This window comes from Pan paniscus, chromosome 5 (assembly GCF_029289425.2).
Source record: "Pan paniscus chromosome 5, NHGRI_mPanPan1-v2.0_pri, whole genome shotgun sequence".
NCBI classification, from domain to species: Eukaryota; Metazoa; Chordata; class Mammalia; order Primates; family Hominidae; genus Pan; species Pan paniscus.
In genome coordinates this window covers 157,357,198-157,380,403 of record NC_073254.2, presented here as the reverse complement: position 1 = coordinate 157,380,403, position 23,206 = coordinate 157,357,198, and the positions used below count along the sequence as shown (strand labels likewise).

Genomic DNA, 23,206 nt, shown 5'->3' with positions numbered 1-23,206 from the left:
TCATGTGGCATATAGCATAATTTTAATGCAGGAGGAGGAAATTTTAGGACTAAGACCAACAAAATGTTCTACAAAATACTATGCACATAGATTCCTTAAAGTATTATTGGTCAACAGTCCATTTCAGATCTTGCCAAAATACTTTACTCTGCAAACATAAGAACTAGAAGATACTTAATAAGTGCTTTGGAAAGAGTAGATGAATGAAGTAATAATCACATATTAAGAAAATAAAAAAATTTGATAAATTTGAAGAAAAATGTCTTTTTTCCCGAAGATTAAATTATGAGTGAATTTGCTTGGCAACATCTACAAGAAAATAAAGGAATATGTACCCCTAAGGAGATCAGAGAAAGAATTAGGATCCAAATGAATCTCTAAATTTGAGTATTGCACAGAAGAAAAAGAAGGGATATGAACAGAGAATTGGAAATATGTAAGATGACAAAGTCAATATGTGTGTCCACATTGACTAAGTATCTTTAATACTTTCCTTTTCATCCATGAATACGTAACTGGGTACCCATAAAAGGTGCTTGGGTCTACATTCTAGAGTCTCAGGGAATGGCTCAAGCCCACTGCTACCCACTCATTAGTACCTGCTTGCTTTCCCCAATCCCCAGTTTCATTTTTTAATTTGATCTTTCCAAATTCACTTGACTCCACTATTCAACCTTAGAACCAGCAGTGTTTTAATGCTAAAAACTGGCTGGTGGCTGCTTGCCCAAGAGGAGAACTTAGATCTTTTGTAGTTGTCAAAATCTTACAAAGTTTGTCCTTTGTAATAAGGTTGCTGGAACAATGTTTGCTAAAAGGTCCTCCCTATTTGCCCTCTCCTCACTTAGGGACCCCAGAAAATACTTCCTCAGGTTTCCTGCTATTACCTAGACACATTCAGGTTAGCAGCCATCACTTGAGTGTTGGTAGATTATATTCTTTGCCCTTCACATTGCAAGTTTCAGTTATGCATGACATTTTGGTAGATCTAAGACATGGTCTCCACAATAGAAAGAGGCCACTGCCATTGTTTGATATGTTTTTTTGTTCAGTCTATTGCTTGCTGTTCTATTTTTGTGAAGGAGTGAAAGAACCCCCTCCTTCACCTCTTGACGTTTGATATTTGAGTTTGAGAAATAGAGTGACAATAGATTGATTAACAAGAGAAAAAGTATATAAATTTATTTACATGCATGGGGGCATCATAAGAAAGTGAATGCCCAATACCCCATGAGGTCTAGAAGTTTATATACCCTTCTTCATAGGAGAGAAGGAAATGGAGGTGTAGGCAATTTTAGAGGGGTAGTAAATGATTTTTAGGGGAAAAGAATGGGCCCATAGAACAGACAATGGTCTGGGGTAATGTTTGTCTGGGCTCCAGTTATGGCATTTGATTTTTCAGTCTCTTCCTCTGTGATATAAATTTAATCTTCCTTGGTTAATGAAATTTCAGTTAGAAGATTGAAGTCTATTGTGTTCCTCTTTAGTGGATCCAATCTTTAGATAGGTAAAGAAACTTTAGAGAAAAGACTCTCCCTGTGCTTTGGAAGAGACAGAGGGCTGAGACACAGGGGTTGGGAGAAGATCAGAGAGAGACCTTGCTTGTAAGGCTGCTTCTTAGTTCAAAACACTCAACATGTAAAGCTCCATGCTTTGGAGTATTGCTTTCTGAGCCCTAACAGTTGCTTTGGCACTTGACCAAACCAAATGGCCTTACTTTGAATTTTGTTTCTTACTTCTTGGTTGATATTGGCATCATTTGGCAAATTACTGCCAAAGTAACAGGTTTAGTTCACTATTCCAAAGGTAAAACTTTTATTGAATAAAGGTTTCCCTAATTGCAGGCTAATTTATTTAGGTGAATCACCAGCTCATAACAGTTCTGGGTTTGAAACTTCTCTATAATCTCTAACATGACTTATTGACTGGGTCTTTAGAGAGTCCAGGAACTTTCCTGGAGGAGTTCAATACCAGCTTCCAGCTTCCAGCTTCCAGCTCCCTTGTCACATCCTAGAGCCAAGCTTTGTAAAACAGATTTAATAAAACTGAATCTAATCCATAGCCCAGAAGTAATTTTTGGTGACAGAGAATGAATTAAATAGAACATCAATTCTGACACAATTGGCACATCATCGAAGGAACAGTCTTAGGCTCTGCATCAATCTCCTTGGGCTGCCAAATTTCCTTAAAAGCTGCCAGAGACCAATCTACTAATGTTATTAAATGCTTTTGGAAGTTGAACTATACACATGTGGCCATAGAAAATGCCAATCAACATGTAGTTTGAACTTTGCCTAGGGTGGAAGTTCTGTGGCAAGAGATAATCACTGCTCATGGAAAAAAGATACAGTAGATTTAGTCTCGACCTCAAAAAATTCACCATATTGTTGAGAAGAATAAGCACAAAACATAAAGCACTCTAGAAACCATAAATCATAAAAATGGTCAAAGGGTGTATGATAAGCGTCAAATGGCAGCACAGAAACAACATGTCATGAGTTCTGAAAGGTGAGAGGTCTAGTGAGAGAGGCCAAGGAAGTCTTCACAGAATAGATGAGGTTTCAATTGGGTCCTGAATGGTGGAAGGGATTTAGTAGGTAGAGGAATATAGAGGGCCCTGCTGGTGAAAGAGTAGAGCTGTTTGGAAGATGATAGGCAAGATATAGAGAGAAGGGCAGAGAACTAAGGATTAAGACACAGGACTTGCCAACTCCAAAGCAGATCCACTGCTATCTACCTACATGGGATGCTAATTGGCAGAAACAACCTAGTTTTGGTTGCTCTCTGGCCTTAAGTGACCCAGCCATCCCATTACTGGGTATATACCCAAAGGATTATAAATCATGCTGCTATAAAGACACATGCACACATATGTGTATTGTGGCACTATTCACAATAGCAAAGACTTGGAACCAACCCAAATGTCCATCAGTGATAGACTGGATTAAGAAAATGTGGCACATATACACCATGGAATACTATGCAGCCATAAAAAAGGATGAGTTCATGTCCTTTGTAGGGACATGGATGAAGCTGGAAATCATCATTCTGAGCAAACTATCGCAAGGACAGAAAACCAAACACCGCATGTTCACACTCATAGGTGGGAATTGAACAATGAGAACACTTGGACACAGGGTGGGGAACATCACACACTGGGGACTGTCATGGGGTGGGGGCAGGGGGGAGGGATAGCATTAAGCGATATACCTAATATAAATGAAGAGTTAACGGGTGCAGCACACCAACATGGCACATGTATACGTATGTAACAAACTTACACGTTGTGCACATGTACCCTAGAACTTAAAGTATAATAATAAAAAAAAGAACTGTGTGAATTAGAATCCATGCATCTTTTAATTGAACAACTCTTGCTGCTTTTATTCTAGATCCTTTCCAACTGTCAAGATACTAGAGTTATTTCTCTGCAATACCCTAGGTACCCATGAATAATAAAGCTTGTGCCTGTACCATGTGCCATGTCTTGGGATTTGGAAGCAGACTCTTAGATGGGTTGAGCTGCTGCCCTTGATACAAGAGTATGATTATTTTGAGGTGACTATGTTCAGTCCTCTATCATTCTTCTGGGAAAGATAATGATCCTGATGTCTTTAAAATAGAGTGGTGGTAAGCATGACAGGACTATTCCATCATCAAGGAAGGAGTATTGATATAAGTTATAATGAATTAAACATTTATCTTACTCCAGGCAAGAGAAAGAAAGGGCATCCAAATAGAAAGAGAGGAAGTTAAATTAACCCTGTTTGCAGACAACATGATTCTGTGTCTAGAAAATCCCATAGCCTTGACTCAAATGCTCCTCCAGCTGATAAACAGCTTCAGCAAAGTTTCAGATTCAAAATCAATGTGCAAAAATTACTAGTTCCTATACAACAACAACAGCCAAGACAAGAACCAAATCAGGAAGGCAACCCCCTTTACAACTGCCACAGAAAGAATAAATTACCTAAGAATACAGCTAACCAGGGAGGTGAAAGATCTCTACAATGAGAGTTACAAAACACTACTCAAAGAAATCAGAGAAGAAACAAACAATTGGAAAAACAGCCCATGCTCATTGATAGAAAGAATCAATATTATTAAAATGATCATACTGCCCAAAGCAATCTACAGATTCAAGGGCTATTCCTATCAAACTACCAACAACATTCTTCACAGAACTAGAAAAGGCTATTTTAAAATTGATATGAAACCAAAAAAGAGCCCAAACAGCCAAGGCAATCCTTAGCAAAAAGAACAAAGCTGAAGTCATCAAGTTACCTGACTTCAAACTATACTACAGGGCTATAGTAACCAAAAGAGCATGGTACAAAAACAGACACATAGACCAATGGAACAGAATAGAGAGCCCAGAAGGAAGGCCACACACCTATAACCGTCTGCTCTTTGACAAAGCTGACAAAAACAAGCAAAGGGGAAAAGGCTCTATTCAATAGATGGTGCTGAGATAACTGGCTAGCCATATGCAGAAGATTGAGGTTGGGCCCCTTCTTCACACCGTATACAAAAATCAACTCATGATGGATTAAAGACTTAAATGTAAAACCCCAAACTATAAAAACCCTGGAAGATAACCTAGGCAATACCATCCTGGACATATGAATGAGCAAAGATTTCATGACAAAGACACCAAAAGCAATAGCAACAAAAGCAAAAAATTGACAAATAAGATTTAATTAAACTTAAGAGCTTCTGCTCAGCAAAAGAAGCTATCAACAGAGTGAAAAGATACCATACAGAATGGGAGAAAATATTTGCCAACTATGCATCTGACAAAGGTCCAATACCCAGCATCTATAAGGAACTTAAACAAATTTTCAAGAGAAAAACAACCCCATTAAAAAATGGGCAAAGGACATGAACAGACACTCCTCAAAAGAAGACATACATGTGGCTAACAATCATATGAAAAAAAGCTCAATATCACTGATCATTAGAGAAATGCCAATCAAAACCACAATGAGAAATGCAAATCAAAACCACAATCTCAAACCAGTCACAATGGCTATTACTAAAAAGTCCAAAATATAACAGATGCTGCTGAGGTTGCAGAGAAAAGGGAACACTTATACAATGTTGGCAGGAGTGTAAATTAGTTCAACCATTGTGAAAAGCAGTATGGCAATTCCTCAAAGAGCTAAAAGCAGAACTACCATTTGATCCAGCAATCCCATTACTGGGTATATACCCAGAGGAATATAAATCATTCTACCATAAATGCGAATATTCATTGCAGTACTGTTCACAGTAGCAAAGACATGGAATCAACCTAAATGCCCATAAATGATGGATTGAATAAAGAAAATGTGGTATATGTACACGATGGAATACTATGCAGCTCAAAAAAAGAATGAGATCATGTCTTCTGTGGGAACGTGGATGGAGCTGGAGGCCATTATCCTTAGCAAACTAATTCAGGAACAAAAAATCAAATACAGCATGTTCTCACTTATAAGTGGGAGCTAATTGATGAGAACTCATGAAGACAAAGAAAGGAACAACAGACACTGGGGTCTACTTGAGGATGGGGGGTGGGAGGAGGGAGAGGAGGAGAAAAAATAACTATTGGGTACCAGGCTTAATATCTGGGTGATGAAATAATCTATACAACAAACTCCCATGACACGAGTGTACCTGCATAACAAACCTTCACATGTACCCCCAAACCTAAAATAAAAGTTTTTAAAAAATTTATCTTACTCCAGTTACTTTCACTTAGATTTCCTTACTGGGTGGTCACAGTTGTGGGTGAACTACCACAAGTATGAAGAACTAAAGGAAACATCACCTCTTAGAGGCTTTAGCTTCTCATGAACTCTCCACTTCCTCGTTGATAGGGAAATTTCCTCTTTTTTGTCCTCTAATCTTAGGCCATGATAGTGTCATATTTGCTCTGTCATCACAAAGCCTTTCATGTGTGCTTGAGAGATTGCAAGATGCTATTTGCTTCTCTTAGGGGCCAGAGAACCCCTTTGCCACCTTTATGTACCTGTAGGCTAGACACCCATCTTTAAGACGGTTGCTGATTATTCTTCAAGGAAATCCTGGGAGTCTTGCTGAGTTGGTTTATTTTTCAGGTTATTATTAGATTCGCTTTATCACATTTGCATACCACCTGCAGGCACAGCTATTCACTGATTCCAAAAACCTCACTGAGGTAGCTACACTATAAAGAGTTGAGGAACTGCCACTGTTAGAGATTAATCTGATGTCTCACTTAAGCTAAGGCAGTGGTAAATATTGGATTAGATCATTAAAGGCACAATGCATGAGAGTCCATTATTTAATCCATTATTCACCGTTGCCTTAGCTTAAGTGAGACATCAGATTACAACAGTGGCAGTCCCTTAATACTTCATAGTGTAGCTATCTCATTAGAGTGTTTGGAACCAGTGAATGTATCAGAAGATAGCAAGGTTTTCTCATTCTTGATTGGTACTGACTCTTGCCCAACTTCCCTTAGAATAATTGGTCTAAAGTCAATTTTTATGACATCTTGACAGATTGTTCTACTGCACTACAGATTTTAAGAAGAATTCAGGAGACCGAGGCAGGCAGATCACCTGAGGTCAGGAGTTTGAGACCAGCCTGGCCAACATGGTGAGACCAGTCTCTACTAAAAATACAAAAAAAAAAAAAAAAATTAGCTGGACATGGTGGTGCATGCCTCGAATCCCAGTTACTTGGGAGGCTGAGGCAGGAGAATGGCTTGAACCTGGGAGGCGGAGGTTGCAGTGAGCAGAGATTGCGCCACTGCACTACAGCCTGGGGGACAAGAGTGAAACTCCATCTCAGAAAAATAAAATAGAAAAGAAGAATTCAATTTGATGTCCAGGTGAGATGAAAATGTGGTATATTATTTTAACCCTGATGATTGTATCTTTTGATGAAACACACGGAGTTAATCACATATATTATAAGTTATGGCATTTATCCCTTTATTTAAAAAGGAAGCAGCAGTTTCTTCATAACCCACTGATTCACAACCTACTAACTCTTCTAGCATGATTTTTTCCCTAGGTTATTAGACCTCTTACTTGTAACCATAGTACTTTAAATAAATGGGCTTCTAAAATGAAAAGAAATTTTTCACTTCAGTTTTCAATTTATTCTCACTGGGTCTACTTTAATTATACCTTCTGTATAATTTAAGAGAAACAAAACTGGAAAATGCATTATCAATTTCAGGCCACTAAGATATCATTTAGTAAACTATTGTTCAGTTGTTTTAATAGGCTTATTCTAATCGTGAAGCATCGGGAACTCTTAGTCAAATCAGCGAGTTCCTATTAAGGCATAGTAAAGGGATTTGTAGGGTAAGTGAGACACTGAAGCCACAGTTCCCATCCTTGAGTTGTTACCTGGTTCATGGTATGGCAGCAAGCCTGTAAGCAAGCACTTCCCTGGTTCACTTTGCAGCATTGCTCTCAGCTTGTGAAGCATCATCAGCTTATATCCCCAAGGCAGGCCAGAGAGATAGATGCAGGCAAGAGCAGTCTATAAAAAGTGGGTTTTGACCATATCGTGCAACGTAAAGAACACATGTTAATATTGGATCAAGTCCCTCACTTCCCCAGAATCTCCAACTGTTTGACTGAATGAATTCAGATCTTCAAGTTTGTTTAGGGGAAAGGAGTGCTGAGGAATGGAATATCCTTTTTTGCTTTTCTTACTTGGAGAACTCCTACCCTACTCACTCTCCACCCAAAGGTACCTCCCCCAGGAAAAGTACCTTGACTGCCAAAGAGAGTTGAATTTGTTTCTTTTTCCCTTCCCCTAGCACCTGGCACACAACTCCGGTAAAACATTGACCCCATTACAATATTTGCTTGCTTGTTAAGTTTCCTCCCAGCACGGAATCCTGGTAGGACAGAAACTGTGCCCTGTCCCTTTTTAAATCCCCAGTCCATAGCACAGTGCCTAATGCTTGGTTATTAGTTAAATGGATGACTAAATGACTGAATGAACATGAGACTGAAGATGTATTTGTAAGGATCCTCAGGAAACCAGAATAGGTTCCACTTGATAAATGACCAAGTTCTTAAACCAGGGCCAGGTCACCCTGGAGAAGAACTTTTGGCTCCAGACCAATAGGGCACTAGAAGATGTACCCAAACCAGATCGACCACCTGAGGCAGTCATGAAAGTCTTAGAGGCTCTTGAGTGACCATGAGCAAGGACCGTGTCACACCCTATTCTATGATATTAACAGCCTGAGGGATCTTTGGCATGGCAACAGTCACTGCTGTTAGTGACGTGGACCCTGGACCTCCACCCACTGGAGACTTTACCTTGTGCATCAAATGTGTTTTCTGATATTCAAATATCCTTTGGAGAATTACCCCAAAACACTCACTGAGCATCTACTGTGGTCCACTACTGTACATGGATATACAAGAGATACAGGCCCATTGTCACAGAGCCATCCAAATGCGCCATCCATATCAGGGAGGTGCCAAAGGCACCAATCTTCCAGAATTTTTCAGGAACTTGTTAATAACCTTAACAAATCAGAAAAAAAGGAAAACGTCATGATTCATAGTATATAGTAAGTAAAGTTTGCCATAGTATGCTGAGATGCTTCTTTCTGATGCACTCCGGCTGACTGTTAAGTCACTCATAATCCTCTAACCAACTCTTGAGGCTGCAACGCTCACAATATTGAATCAGCACTGCTTCTCAGAGAGATTGCTCAGCAGATGGCAAAGACACAACTTAGTCAGATGCCTTCCTTAAAAATTTCGAGGAAAAATGGTAACTGTATGTAAGAATCAGATTTTAAACTCCCTTTCATTTAGGTTTCTCCTGCATGCCTTAAGTTTTGCTAATCTTTTTGTAAAGCTTCCCTTTTTATGGGGTTGTGTTAACAACACACACAGATAAAACCATTTATGTATTAGTAAATTTATGTGGTAACAACTAAAAAAAAAAAAAAAAATCCAAGAAAATAAAAGAAAAACCAGTCAGCAGAGATGCCAGCCTTAGATAAAGATAATTTACTAGACAGCTGGGATCATATTGACTTAAGTGAAGGGAGGATTACAATAAATTAATAGGTTCAAAGATCCACCACAGTAGATTGGGTCTAGTCTGGAGTCTTGCTATTAAATGAGGAATTGAATTTCAGCGTTTAGCCTTATTAGAAAATGACCTTAGATTTTTCTCATAAGAGTGAAAAGATGTCTTTAACATTTTTGTTTGTGTGAAAACAAACATTCATCTTTATGTCCATCTAGGTATTTTTACAATAGTGCTTGTCTATTCAAGCCTTTTTTTCTGAACTGTTTATGCTAAAATGGGCATCTGCTCAGCTCACCCAATTCAAAACAAAAATTTGCATAATCTGTATTTGCATAGCAGCAAGTGGGTGGAGTTTAGGCAAGTGCACAGATGAACATAAAAATCAAATATGTGCAGGAGGAAACTCAATTTCATTATAAAAAAACCATGTTTGTTTAAACATAAAAAAGCTGTGTAAACAATCCAAATGTGTTTACCATAGTTTAGCCTACAAGGCTCCCATTTTGTTCTCATCCTTTTAGCAGCCCTGTTGAATGAACGCAAATAAATGTGTGCTGCTCACAAGAGATTTCAATTAAAAATTTACTCTCAGAGAAGTCTAAGAAATAGGATAGAACAGCCATGAATGGAATGATGTGCACCGTTTGGAAGACAAAAATAAAGACAAAGATTATAAGAAGATATAATTAGAGATTTTTTTTGAAAATTATTCAAGCAGTCAAATAAATGAAAAATTTAAGAAAAAAGCAGAAAAACTTTGTATACAGCAAAGATTTCAAGAATTTAGAGGTGGAAGCAAATAAGACTAGGACTGAAAAGACTGTGAATGAAACATAGCATTAACAAGAATAATTTAAGGCAACAACATTCCTATAACAAAGAAAAGGATCATGAAAGGAACTTTAACTTAAAACAAAGTTTTGGCACAAATAGAGTGTTCACTGTGGTTGGGTCTAAATATACATACACTAGGACCAAGGAAGTAAAAATCTAACACTAGATGTACAGCTAATACTTTGCGGACCTGAATCTTACCAAGTGTATTGTCATCTGTGGTCAGCAAACAAGACTATAATATTAGGTCTATCATAACACAAACTGTGTATTAATGGAGCCATTAATCACCATCAAAACTGTATCAGGAGTGAAGATAGCCAAAGAGAGCTTAACTGACAGCAAGTGGCCATAAACGTGTCCAAAAACTAATTTGATTACCATCATACCAGCATCTGTGCCACTTATGAGGGTTCATTTTTTGATGAAATTAAGTAGACAAGTCATTCATGCGTATAATAGACATCTAAATCATGGTAAACATGTTGCTGGCAACAGAAGTAGTTAAAGAAAGTGTGGGATCATTTTGGTGTCTGGATACAGAAGCAACTCAATGGAAAGCATCTTTTGCACAACAGTTGGGAACAAAATGCCATCAAAGAAGCTTCAGATGAAGCCAAATGCCAAGTGAGAAATGGATGGATTCAAAGTCAGCTGGTGAGATTCAGGGAATGTTGGTTGTTTACAAGAAGAAATGTTTCACCAGGATAAACTCTCACTCTTTATGGGTCATAAATGTTCCCAGCAAACAATCTGTTTTATTTGGAGACAGTTGGATCTGTTAGGTTTTAGTCCTGACAGGGATGTCATCGTTAATGGCAGCCTAGAGAGAAAGCCTAGAATGTGCATCTTGAATAAGGGAAGGAATAGACTTTGCTATGAAGAATGACCTATTTCCTCATTTTTTTGTTTGTTTGTTTGTTTTTGTTTTTGTTTTCCAGCTAGGTATTTTAAAAGAACATGGAATTCCTTATCCAATTTGTGCTTATATAATTTTATCTTAGAACAAATGTGGCATTCTATTCTGCTTATTTTAAATATTCTATTCCTTTAGTGAAAGGCTATCCATTTCCAAAGATTTCAAATTATTAGAAGATCTATACTACTCACTGACCTGGTATTTAAAAAAGTGTATTCCAATATTTCCAACATTTAATTTACAGAAAAGAGAATTTATTTTAACATACATTTTATGCATGGAAATATGGATACATTTGAATATAACAAACAGCAATTTAGGCACTGGAAATAAAAATGATCATATAGGTTCATGTACAAAGTCAAAACAGACCATGGTGTTATAAATCTAATTCCTGCTTGCTCAGTGATCTCGTCCTTTGAGACAAAACCAAGTCTCTGTGTACATGTGTAAGTCTATTTGCTTGTTTTGCCACACATATGTGTGAAAGCTTTGAAGAGAGTAAATAAGCTTGAGGAACAGAAAATGTATCTTTTAATACCAAGATGGAGAGCACCTCGCCCATGAACATCTCAGGGAAAAAACAGCAGGAGTGACACTTGTCTCCAGCGCCTCCTGAAACATTATCCTGCTAATTCTGAACACCTTGCCTTTGCAGTGTGGGAGCCTCGAGCTGCAGGAAGCTGCCTGCCATTCACAAGCTGATGCCTTGTAGGCTTCTGCGTCTTACCTGAGTTTGCAGATGGGCCATTTCCCAGGTGGGCCTGGCCAAGCACTCCTCATTAATCATGGCTTAAACCTCTCTCAGTGGGGAGACCTCAGGTTAGACATCATTTGGAAACAAATTGGGTGAAAAATAGCTCTGACAATAAGGAGCCCACACGGAATTCCCCTGTGAGAGCTTCAGCAGTGTGAAAACAGGCTCTTCCAAGACACTAAATGATCTGTCATTTAGTGAATGACATTATAATCCAGTTTTGTGTCATACGCAGCTTTAAGCAGTGGCTGCCAGCCCCAGCCTTTTGCTGCTGTTGTGTTTCCAACTCTCTAGGCTCACTTAATTTACAAAGAGGGTTTGGATTTAGAACTGAAGAGATGAGTATGTGCGTGCGCGCGTGTGTATTACATATAGCAAACACACATATGCATAGGTGCACAACAGTAAACTAAGTGCCTTGCCATATGCTGCCTCACTAAAAATGATACTTGCTCAAATATCCTGGTGGAACCAGAAAAATCACCAGGGTGTAAGCCCTAAACAGAATGATGCTGCGTGATATAAAAAACAAAACAAAGCGAAAACCTGGAATCATGACAACTTGATTTATTTTCTGGGTGATAAAAACTCATCCACTTTTCTTCAAATGCATTCCAAGCTCAAGAGCCTTGGGATAAATTTACTCTTCCTGAGCTTCTTTTCTTAAAAGTAACTGCATTTTTGCCTTAAAGTGACAGATGGCTTTTCCACCACATTGTAGCCATTATTTATACTAACAGATTGCATCTGAATTGACTGTAAACCAATGTATTTTGTCTTCCATTTTTTATAATTTTCATCTTAGTTTTATCTGCTGGGACAAATTAGAAGACAAATGCTCACCTATGTACTCTTGACACCAGGATTCCATTTGTAGTATTTACCAGGGCACAAACCTGGGTCACTCTAGTGTCCCACGTAAGTCCAGGAAGGTGGTATCGCTTCTTTTAGAAAGGGGCAGGGTCATATGACCTGGAAAAGGCCATGATGGCTTTGTCTGAGGACCCAGTTTGTTATGATCCAGAGACTCTTAGGCCACCCATCATATATGCATGTTTCTTAGTTTACGCACAACCGGCCCATTTCTTTGACCTACAGGTTTCAGCTGAGTGGGACAGTTTTTGACCTTGTGCTGTGGGCTGTCGGGAGGATTTTTCTGAGTTTAACTCTTGAGGGGAGCCAGGCCCTGGGGATTTAGAGGTTCCCTCCATTTTCTTCTCACTTTGACCTTCAGAGAACATGTGTGGAGGATAATTCCTGATTTACCCCTTTGAAGAGGGCCTAGCATAACAGACTTCAGTAATTTGGCATGTAAAAATTATAGCAATCTTTATGTTATTTGATTTGAGTGTCAGAGTATACGTCAACATCACCAGCGACTGACTGCCCTCTGCCAGTTTTTGCACTCTGTAAGTCCTTCGGAATTTACAGACAGCCAAGGGGAAAAGGAGAGTTTAAAACCTCAGTTGACTGAGATAAATCTGTTACCTAGCAGAAATCTAGGCTCACAGAAAAAATTAAATTGAATTGTAAAAACTACGGTTATATCCTTGCATACTGAAACTTGTGGAATGAGGTTTATATTTACTACAAGAGCAAATTTGGGCTGTGGTGAGGGAGGAATACTTCCATTCCATGCTAAGCTATGAGGTTCACTGTGGGAAAAATCAAGAGAGAAGGTGGGAAAGAAACAAACATTTATTGAACAGCTGTTATGTGCTAGACACTGTTCTAGATTTTATAGACATTTTCTTCTTTCATTTGTACGATACCACCATGAAGTCAGTGCTATTTATCCTTGTTTTACCAATGAGGAAACTGAAGAAGCTTAAGCAACCTGCCCAGGGTTTTATTCATTCATTCTTTTGTTAGTTTATTCACGAGTATTGATCCAGAGCCTGCTCCCTGTTGGGTGGTTTTACCAAGCACTGGGGATAGACAGGTGGACAAAGCTGACCAAGGCTCTGACCCCAGATAACATATTATAAAGGCAGGACCCAGACAATGCAGCTTATACATAGACATACATATGAAGTCATTTCAGAAAACCAAATGCTGTGAAGAGAGTGTAGAAAGCTAACGAGATTGCTGGTAAGGGGTTGAAGGGGACGAGATACCTTACATAGGTTGTTGGGGAAGGCCTCTCTGAGAGATATCAGAATGGTGAGGAAGAAGCAACTGTGTGACAATCTTGGGGGATGGTGTCCCAAGCAAGGGAAGAGCAGATGCAAAGGCTGTGGGTAGCACAAGTGCAGCATGTTAAAGTGACCTAAGGAAGACCAACATGACTGAAGCACCCTGAGTGATGGACAGTGTGATGCAAGATGAGGTCAGACGTTAAAGATATCTTACAGTTGGCCAGGTGTGGTGGCTCACGCCTGTAATCCCAGCACTTTGGGAGGCCAGGGCAGGCCTCCTGGTCAGGAGATCAAGACCATCCTGGCTAACACAGTGAAACCCTGTCTCTACTAAAAATAAAAAAAATTAGCTGGGCGTGGTGGCACATGCCTGTAGTCCCAGCTACTCAGGAGGCTGAGGTAGGAGAATCATTTGAATCCAGGAGGTGAAGGTTGCAGTGAGCCGAGATTGCACCACTGCACTCCAGCCTGGGCAACAGAGACTCTGTCTCGAAAAAAAAAAAATTCTTACGGTCACCTTCAGTGGCAGGACCTAGGGAAATAAGTCATATTTTTTAGTAGCATTAAATAATAGCCAAAACTCATATTTGGTGAATTTTCTGTTAATGGAAAAGGGGATGTCTTAGTTTCCCATTATTTACTTTCACAAATAATTATTCACTTTTACAAACAATTGACGGAGCTATGCATTACTCTTTCTAGACTCCTAGAATCTGAAATTCTTTTTTAAATTTAATGTTATGAAATTGCCCATGGAATTTTAACATGAAATTCCAGATAATTATTTGTGAAATGGCCTCTCCTGTTAGTGCCTGAACTCTGTGCTCCTCGGCCGCCTCATTCCCTTCCATTTATTTACTTTCCCCTCCATTATTCACGTTCACAAATAATAATTAGATGAATTCTCTTATTCCAGTTGTCTTTTAAGGTCAGGAGGAACTAAGAGTAGACTAGAATTAAGGAAACCAGTTTTGCTATATTTAGATTTAGTAACAGACTTAAAGGGAAAGAAGGTTATGAACACTAGTTGCAATCAGAATTTGGAAAGATAATTGCTTTTATCTCTTACTGTCTGCAGCAGCATGGAGAGGTGGCGTTCTCCATTTAAGCTTGCCACTTCTTGAGAGCATATCTTCCTTTTACTTCTGATTTTCTCCAAAGACAAGAAGAGGACACAATGTGGAACAAACGAGAGTCCATAAAGTTATACGAGTCTGGGCAAGCCATCAAGGCTGAACTGGAAACAGAATTTGAAATTAAGTGACTTCTGGGTTGTTGCATGGTTCCAAGTTAAATTTCCAAAAGAATGACATTGAATATACAGAGATTTTCTCTCTTTATTTCTGCCCTCTGAAGAAACAAGCATGCAGGAGAAGATAAAATGATTCCGATTTTAATATCTTTTACATTTTAAGTAAGAGAACTATGCATTATTCTTTGTGGACTCTTAGGCTCTGAAAATCTTTTTTTAAATTTAATATTATAAACTTGTCCATGGAATTTCACAAGGAATTGTAGATCGACAGGACTCTGGTCTCTATAAGTTTGCTGAAACCTGAATCGAAATCTGAAAATTTACATATCAACCAAAATCTGATCTTTCTTTAAAGAAAATTCCCATTGACTTTATTGTATATCACCAGTGGGTGAGAATTCACCGTGCCACAATGCTGGGATAGCTTGTCATCTCACACCATGAAGTGGTGGAGCACTCTTGTGGGGCAGGGAAAAAAAGACAAAAAAAACGAGAAATTTTGGCCAGATGCAGTGACTCACGCCTGTAATCCCAACACTTTGGGAGGCAGAGGCAGTGTACTGCTTGAGCTCAGGAGTTCAAGACCAGCCTGGGCAACATGGTGAAACCCCGTCTCTACCAAAAATACAAAAATTAGTTGGGCGTAGTGGCACACAACTGCAGTCCCAGCTACTTGGGAGGCTGAGGTGGTAGGATCGCTGGAGCCTGGGAAGTCAAGGCTGCAGTGACCTATGATCCCACCACTCACTGCACTCCAGTCTGGGTGACAAAACAAAACCCTGTCTCTAAAAAACAAAAGAAAAGAAATTTTACCTCTGTGAAGACTGGAGCAGTAGATATCCTTTAACTGGGTCTGGATTTTAAAATGGAAATTGTTGACATAATGACTACAACTTATGCTCACTTGAGTCTGGGCTTCTTCATCATCCCCTGAATCCTGAACTTGTTCTGAATTCCAGAATTAGAGGAAAATACTGTTACACCATCAACTCTTTAAAAAGTAGAATGGAAGGAGGGCTGCAGAGAATTGCAAACCATTTGCTGGGAAAGTCCCTCTGAAGGCATGAGTACTACTGGGAGAATGTAGCCAGGCCTCATTGATGCTGTGGATCATGGAAAAAGGGAAAGTCAAGCCAGAGCCCAAGAGGGATGATGTCAAGCTAAAACTAGGTGGCTTAATTTATTTTTTAAAAATATATGGACTGAGCATTTGCTATGGCCTCTGGCAATACGAGAACGAAGCAAACAATCTTCATCCTCAAGACACTTACAGTCAAGAACAGACAAAAAAGCCAGCCAGACTAGGCTCAGGATAATAACATGGGTCAGGTGGTTTAGTGGACTCACACTGGCTGATGTTTGCTCTTCCACCTCAGTTCTAAAGACTCATCGATTGTGTCTGCCAGTTTCTCTGTTGGTTTTAATTTATAAGAGTAACAGTGTTGGTGAGACTGATGTATAATTGGGGCACACTCCCTCCAAGCCAATATTGGCACTTTGATCATGTCCTCATGGACTGCACAGCTCAGTTATTCATAGACACAATTAATTGTCATAGTGTTTGACACTTTGTTCCAGCAATAGAAATCTTTCAGCACCTCTGTTTAAAGTTGTACGAGTCATCAATTAATGTATTCTAAAAAATGACACACAATTTAGAATAAAATTTTAAAATATGTAGAAGTTCCTAAATACCATTTTTTCTTGAATTTTGAGAAAAAAATCCCTTCTTAAGTAGAATACATAACAATAATTCCCTGTAAAACTTTTCTTTTCTTTCTTTCTTTTTTTTTTTAAATAGAGACAGGGTCTCACTATGTTGCCCAGGCTGGTCTCGAACTCCTGGGCTCAAGCAATCCGCCCACCTCTGCCTCCCAAAGTACTGGAATTACAGGCATGGGCCACTCTGCCTGGCCCTAAAACTTTTGTTTTGTGTTCAGGACTCATTTTTGGCCTCAGAGCTTAAGTTAGCTCTGCACGAGCTGGTTTTGAAATGGACATTTCTCTAGCTTTTAATTGTCTCTTTGTTCCGAAGATGGTCAGTGTTTTTCCTATGTCACTCTGTCCCCTACCTCCGATGGTCTAAAAAGCAGAAAGTAGAAGTTAAGCGGTTCTGCTCTGTGAGGAAATGTAACAATTATCTTTTTCTAATTCATATTCTTTACAAGTGGCTTGTAAATTGATCTGCTTATATGGGTGACTGATTTCCTTGGACTTATTCTCCAGGAATTATCTCACTACTGGTCCAGTAGAGATCTGTGGGAACGGGGAATGTGGAGTCCTAGAGAATGAGGACTTCTGTGGTCCTTGAGCTAGGAGTGCTGCCCTAGAAGGACAAGGACAGGAAGGTCTCCAATGGCAAGTAAGAGCTCTGGTGATATCTAGAGGTGATGCCGAGGGTCAAAAACACAAAAACAAAATAACAAATCTGTCTTTATTTGAAAATGGCAACCCCCAGGAGAAAAGCCAGGAGCTGAGAATAGACCAGAATTGAGAGGGATGGAAAGAACAAGAGTGAAAGCAAGGCAAATGTTCCCATCCAGCTGCTGTGAAACCAGCTGTCCATCACATGGGATAAGGCAGGGAATGAGTGTTTCTTGCATAGCCATATCCTTATCATGGACTTAAAGATGCACCTGAAATTTAAATGTCTAAAACAGGATTAAACAGAATATAACAGCTTTAAGCAGAAATAGGGTGTTATTTCAATCTCTAAAACAAATCTTCAAAAATAACCTAAAAACTACTATAAAAATTATTCCTTTTACTTCAAGTCCTTAGTTTGTACATTTATTTGCACATCAAACCTTTTCTTTAAATAAACAAGATACTGGAAATATCAGCAAGGCCTGATTAATCACAGTCTCTATGACAGTCCTTCCTCCCTCTCCAGTGGTATCCAGTCTCCTGAAGTTGGGGAATGCCCTTCCCTGGGTGTTTTCATATTTTACTACATCCATCAAGGTGTGGATTTTCTCTTTACTACATAATTATGCATCTGTAAATAAAACACAACCTTCTCTCTTCTAACCTTCATATGAACTGCAGTTTTCTTTACCTAGTATTATGCAACTTGCTCTATTCACTCAACGTATCTCTGAATGATACATGTAGATCTAATTCATTCTTTTTTTTTTTTTTTTTTAGACAGAGTTTTCACTCTTGTTGCCCAGGCTGGAGCGCAATGGTGCAATCTCAGCGTACTGTAACCTCTGCCTCCTGGGTTCAAGCGATTCTCTTTCCTCTGCCTCCCAAGTATCTGGGATTACAGGCACGTACCACCATACCTGGTTAATTTTTTTTCTATTTACTAGAGACGGGGTTTCACCATGTTGGCCAGGCTGATCTCAAACTCCTGACCTCAAGTAATCCACTCACCTTGGCCTCCCAAAGTGCTGGGATTACAGGCATGAGCCACCATGCCCGGCCTTAGTTCATTCACTTTTAACTGCTCTGTATTATTATACTGTATTACCAACCATAATTTATTTTTTCATTCTTTTTTGCTGGTGGACATTCATGTTGCTTTTGATATTTTGTTATTATCTTAAGATTCTGGTTTTGAGACAAGAAGTAAACTCATTAAGAAGTCCCCGTCTTCAAATAAGTAGCTTCTAAAGATTTGGGGATCCTGACCTTGAAAAAAGGTATGTTGCTAAATGAAACATTTATGTTTTTTAATGCCTTTTCACTCTGATCAAATATGTTCAAGCCCAGGTCCCTACTCAACACAAAACTTGTAACCTCCTGAAATAAGCGATCTACACATGCTTACTTGAACACTGAATAATTGAACGAATGAATGAATGAATTGCTTACAAGTAAGTCATTGCCTTGGTGTAACTTTTTCTGTCTCCAAAGTAACTGTGGTTCACTGAATGATGACCCTCCTAATAGCTATTGTTGTTGAACTACTACCACATGCCCAGAAGTGATGCATATTCGATCAGCTTATCACCATATTTTCATCACCTTCTCATTTCACGGAGGTGGAGACTGAGATTCAGAGAGTTTAAGTGATCTCCTAGAGACACACAGCAATAAGCAAAAGAGTCAAAACTCCTGTTACTATTTCAGGCCTCCTCTAGAAGAAGTCACACTGGTCGCTCTTTTGGTTAAGAATTCCATAATTCTATAAGCAGAAGCCACCCATGGACAAGCACCAGCACTGGCTTCCCCTTGGCATACAGTGAAAATGTGCCCTGAGCTAATGCATCTTTTGAAAAATTACTTTAACATAGGCTGTCATAATAGAACATCAGAAGGAAGGAGACGATAGGCTTTCAAGAAAAACACAAAGTACATGGATGTCTTTGAGATTTTGCATTTGAAATGGAAACTCTCAGATTCCATTGAGTAGTCAGTTCATTATGGAACCTACAGGAGGCATATTTTGGATTGTTAACTATAGAGGAGCTTATGGGGGCAAATAAAATTTGGCATGGAGCAAGTAGTCTATGCTTTCAGAAGCAACACATTTAATAGTTGAGCTAGGGAGGGGGATATGTTGGCTTGCTAACAGTTTCTGTGTGAAAACTGAAGACTTTTACCTAAAGAGGACAAATTCTGAACCCGAGTACATAGTGAATGAATCACAAGATATTTGCCAGAAAGTCAAACTGGGAAGATTAAAACACATTTTGTGCCTCTAATCCCCATACTTTGGGAGGCCAAGGTGGGCGAATCTCTTGAGCCCAGGATTTTGAGACCAGCCTGGTCAACATGCAGAAACCTGGTCTCTACAAAAAATACAAAAATTAGCTGGGCATGATGGCATGTGCCTGTGGTCCCAGCTACTTGGGAGGCTGAGATGGGAAGATTGCTTGAGCCTGGGAGATTGAGTCTGCAGTGAGTTGTGATCAGGCCACTGCACTCCAGCCTGGGTGACAGAGGATGCTCCTATCTTAAAAAAAAATTTTTTTTTTTTTGCTTCATTTGTAGTAGCTTCTGTGGGACACAAATAAATTGTGAAATCCATTATTAGAAAAGTCTATACTTGGATGTTCTATTCCCTACCTACACAGAAACCTATATCTTACTAGAGGACATAAATATTAATATAGTAATGCCATTTCTAAAGATCCCTACCTGTATATCCTTCCCATGATGTGTGTCTCTTCTTCTAGAAGCTGAAGAAAAAACAAAATATCAAATATACTCTAAGGGTATAAAGGGATTTCTTCATACTTGCATCCAGCTAAATAACACCCAGACAAGCTGAATGTTAAAATCATTCAGTTTCTCCAAAAGAGCACAATCAAATCCCAATTTTACATTTCACAATTCTGATAGAAATGCTGATTTTACAAAACACTCCACCTCCCACATACACACATAGAGAAGTAGTAAATGATTAATGGCAGAAGAATAAGTTGTAATGCAACAGTAAGCATTACACACTCAAATCCTGATCATCAATGTTATTATACTAATAATTCCAATCACATCCCGATCACTTACTGTATGCCAGACTTGGTACTAAACACTTTACATGCATTATGTCATTTGATATGTGATTTGGCTTTATGTAGTAAGAACTAATATTATGCCATAAAAACTAAGGCTCAGAGTGCTTCTTGTAGGAATTCCTCCCCAAGAATGCATTTTCTATGAGGAAGACACAGCGTAGCAGAGGCAGGATTCAAACCACAGCAGTCTGTCTAGAATTCCTTGCTCTTAGTCATTGAGTGGGAGACATTACATTACAGTCTTAGGGATGTTCATACAGGGCCCCAAATATTTCTGACAGCACAGATATGCACAGAATTCTGTTACCATGGTGGCCATATTCACTTAGCGGCAAATATGGCAATTGATGACTTAGGCCTTTCTTTGCTGGAGACAGTCTCACCTAGGAAAATGCAACTGTATATTAATAGAAGGGCTGTGAAGCTACGAATGTATTTGTCTGGATTCCATGAATCCATTTTATTCCATTCCCTAGACCTTATGAAAACCAACTCAGTGCTTTCTCTCCAGAGGATTGGCTAAGGGATCAAACCTAGTAGGAGAAAAGAGGAATCCCCAGTGTTCTGAATGGTGTCTCCCTAAGGGAGAGATACCAAAGAAAAGCTCCACTTCTTATCACTTAATAAAGAAAAATAAAGGAATCCCTGCGATAGAAAACAACCTCATACAACAATCCAAACCAGCAATTTGCCCGGACCGGGCTATTCTCTGAAAAAGTTGTCAGAATCTCAGGAAGGATAGAGATTCCAAAGAGGCATTCAGCCAACGTAATTAACAGAGCTTACATGGCAGGCTGCCTTTGGATTTCTAGTCATGAACTGAGGGGCTGGGAAAGCAGGATGGATCCAGCAATCATCCCATCTCAATATGTTTGCACCTTGATACCAGTCCCTGGAGGACACAGGGCTGCCGCCAGCCTCACTCATCACACAGAATTAGTGGGTATGTGAGTGCTGTGGCATGGCAGCTCTGCGCAGCAGTCACTGAGCGAGAAGATTTATTGCTCTATTTGACAGTCTGTTATTCACTAACTGAGCATGACACATCTGGGATTTAGAATCATCAACTTGACATCTAACAGGAGAACAAACCTTTGGGAGAGGACCGAGTCAGCAGGGGAAAGAGGCAGTTTGCAGAATAGATCTTCCATTTCCCTGCTGACCCCGATTATGGGTCCAGGCTGGAGGTCATCGCCAGATGGAAGGGAAGAAGCAGAGGCACAGAGGGTCTTGGCCTGGAGGGATATAAAAAGCTGTAGATTCAGAGCAAGAAAAGGCACGTCGGGCCCTTGCAGGGGATGCACATCTTTCCTGGTCACATTGGGCAGGCCTTTGTTCTTCTTGTCTTGTAGGAATACATATTCCATGAGGAACAAACAACAGCCTCCCTCCAGGTCTCCCTCTCTTTGCATTGAAGCAGAGCCTTGCCGCTAGAGAAGAATGAGCATTACTGCTTGAAGCCACTCTTTCGGTGATCAGACCCCAGCTGGCAAGATGGCCCCTCATCTCCTTTTCCATGCCCTGGCCCTGCCCCACCAGCTGGGTGGGCTAGGGTTGAGCCTATGCACCTGTTTATCCTCTGCATAGCCCCCTTGCATTAAAACAAGGGTAAAGACAAAACCTTTTCTTGCCCAACATAAAGCTAAGGTTCTGTCCACAGAATTACTGCAGGCTCCACCTTTGCCATGAAAAAGATAGTGGGCTCACTAATGATCAGAAAGATAATTTATTTAATCTTCATGTATCCACTGGGAGCCATGGCTCAGAGGCCCATGAATAAAAATGGCAAGTTTGCTCAGAGCATTCAAGGCAGTTCAGACAATTTGTTTAGCCTGCTGCTAAGTGCTCCAAGGACTTATACTATCCCTGCTGAAAATAGCATGCATCCATGTGCACGTGCAGAAACACACACACTCATTAAACCATCTAATCTCTATGCTTATATTCTAGCAAGTAAATACAAGATGACATAAAAATTTAATGCCTAACTTCTGCCTCTTTCAGTTCTCATTTGTTACTCCCTTATAATATGTGTGTTCCCTCTCCATTTATCTGCTCTCTTTTTCTGTGTTTCTTTATCTGTTTCTCCTCTTCTCACCTCTTTGTCTTCTCCACCCAACCCCTCCCCGGATTTCCCCTTCTGTCTCAGCAAGTTGAGGAGATAAATAAGACAGTGAAACCACAAGCAGGGGCTCTGATTCACACTTCCTCCTAATCCCTATTGCAAAACTCTGTAAAGAAATAGCACCAGCAATGAAGAAGTGAATTCTCTCACCAGGGAGAATTGTTCCATTTTACTCTAAACATTTCTTAAAATTTTAACTTGCAGCTCCAGCTCAAAGGACAGACATTTTTAAAGTTGAAGACAAATATGACCCTCCTTTTTTTTTTTTTTTTTTTTTTTGAGACAGGGTCTCACTCTGTTGCCCAGGCTACAGCGCAGTGGCACAGTCTTGGCTCCGTACATATTCAATCTCTCAGGCTCAAGCGATCCTCTCACCTCAGCCTCCTGATTAGCTGGGAACCACAGGAGTTAGCCATGCCTGGCTAATTTTTTAAATTTTTGTAGAGATGGGATCTCATCATGTTGCCCACGGTGGTCTTGAATTCCTGGACTCAGGCAATCCACCTGCCTTGGTGTCCCAACATGCTGGGATTACAGGCATGAGCCACCATGCCTGGCCTGACCCTCTTTTTTGCTGATTTACTGATTTGTTAGAAGTACTAGAAAGATTACAAGCATATCAATTAGTATATAAACTCTTAGATATGATATTATACACAGTACTGATG

At 39.6% G+C, this 23,206-nt stretch overlaps 1 long non-coding RNA gene across 1 annotated transcript in view; it reads right to left on the bottom strand.

The window, feature by feature from the left end:
* Window positions 1-14,858: 14,858 nt before the first annotated feature.
* LOC117980715 (uncharacterized) overlaps window positions 14,859-23,206 on the bottom strand; it is a 178,801-nt gene continuing 170,453 nt past the window's right edge. Inside the window, exons 5-7 of the long non-coding RNA XR_004672193.3 lie at window positions 21,506-21,648; window positions 20,034-20,074; window positions 14,859-17,581 (exon numbers count right to left, since the gene is read on the bottom strand). This is a non-coding gene — a long non-coding RNA (uncharacterized LOC117980715). The remainder of the gene's footprint in view (window positions 17,582-20,033; window positions 20,075-21,505; window positions 21,649-23,206) is intronic.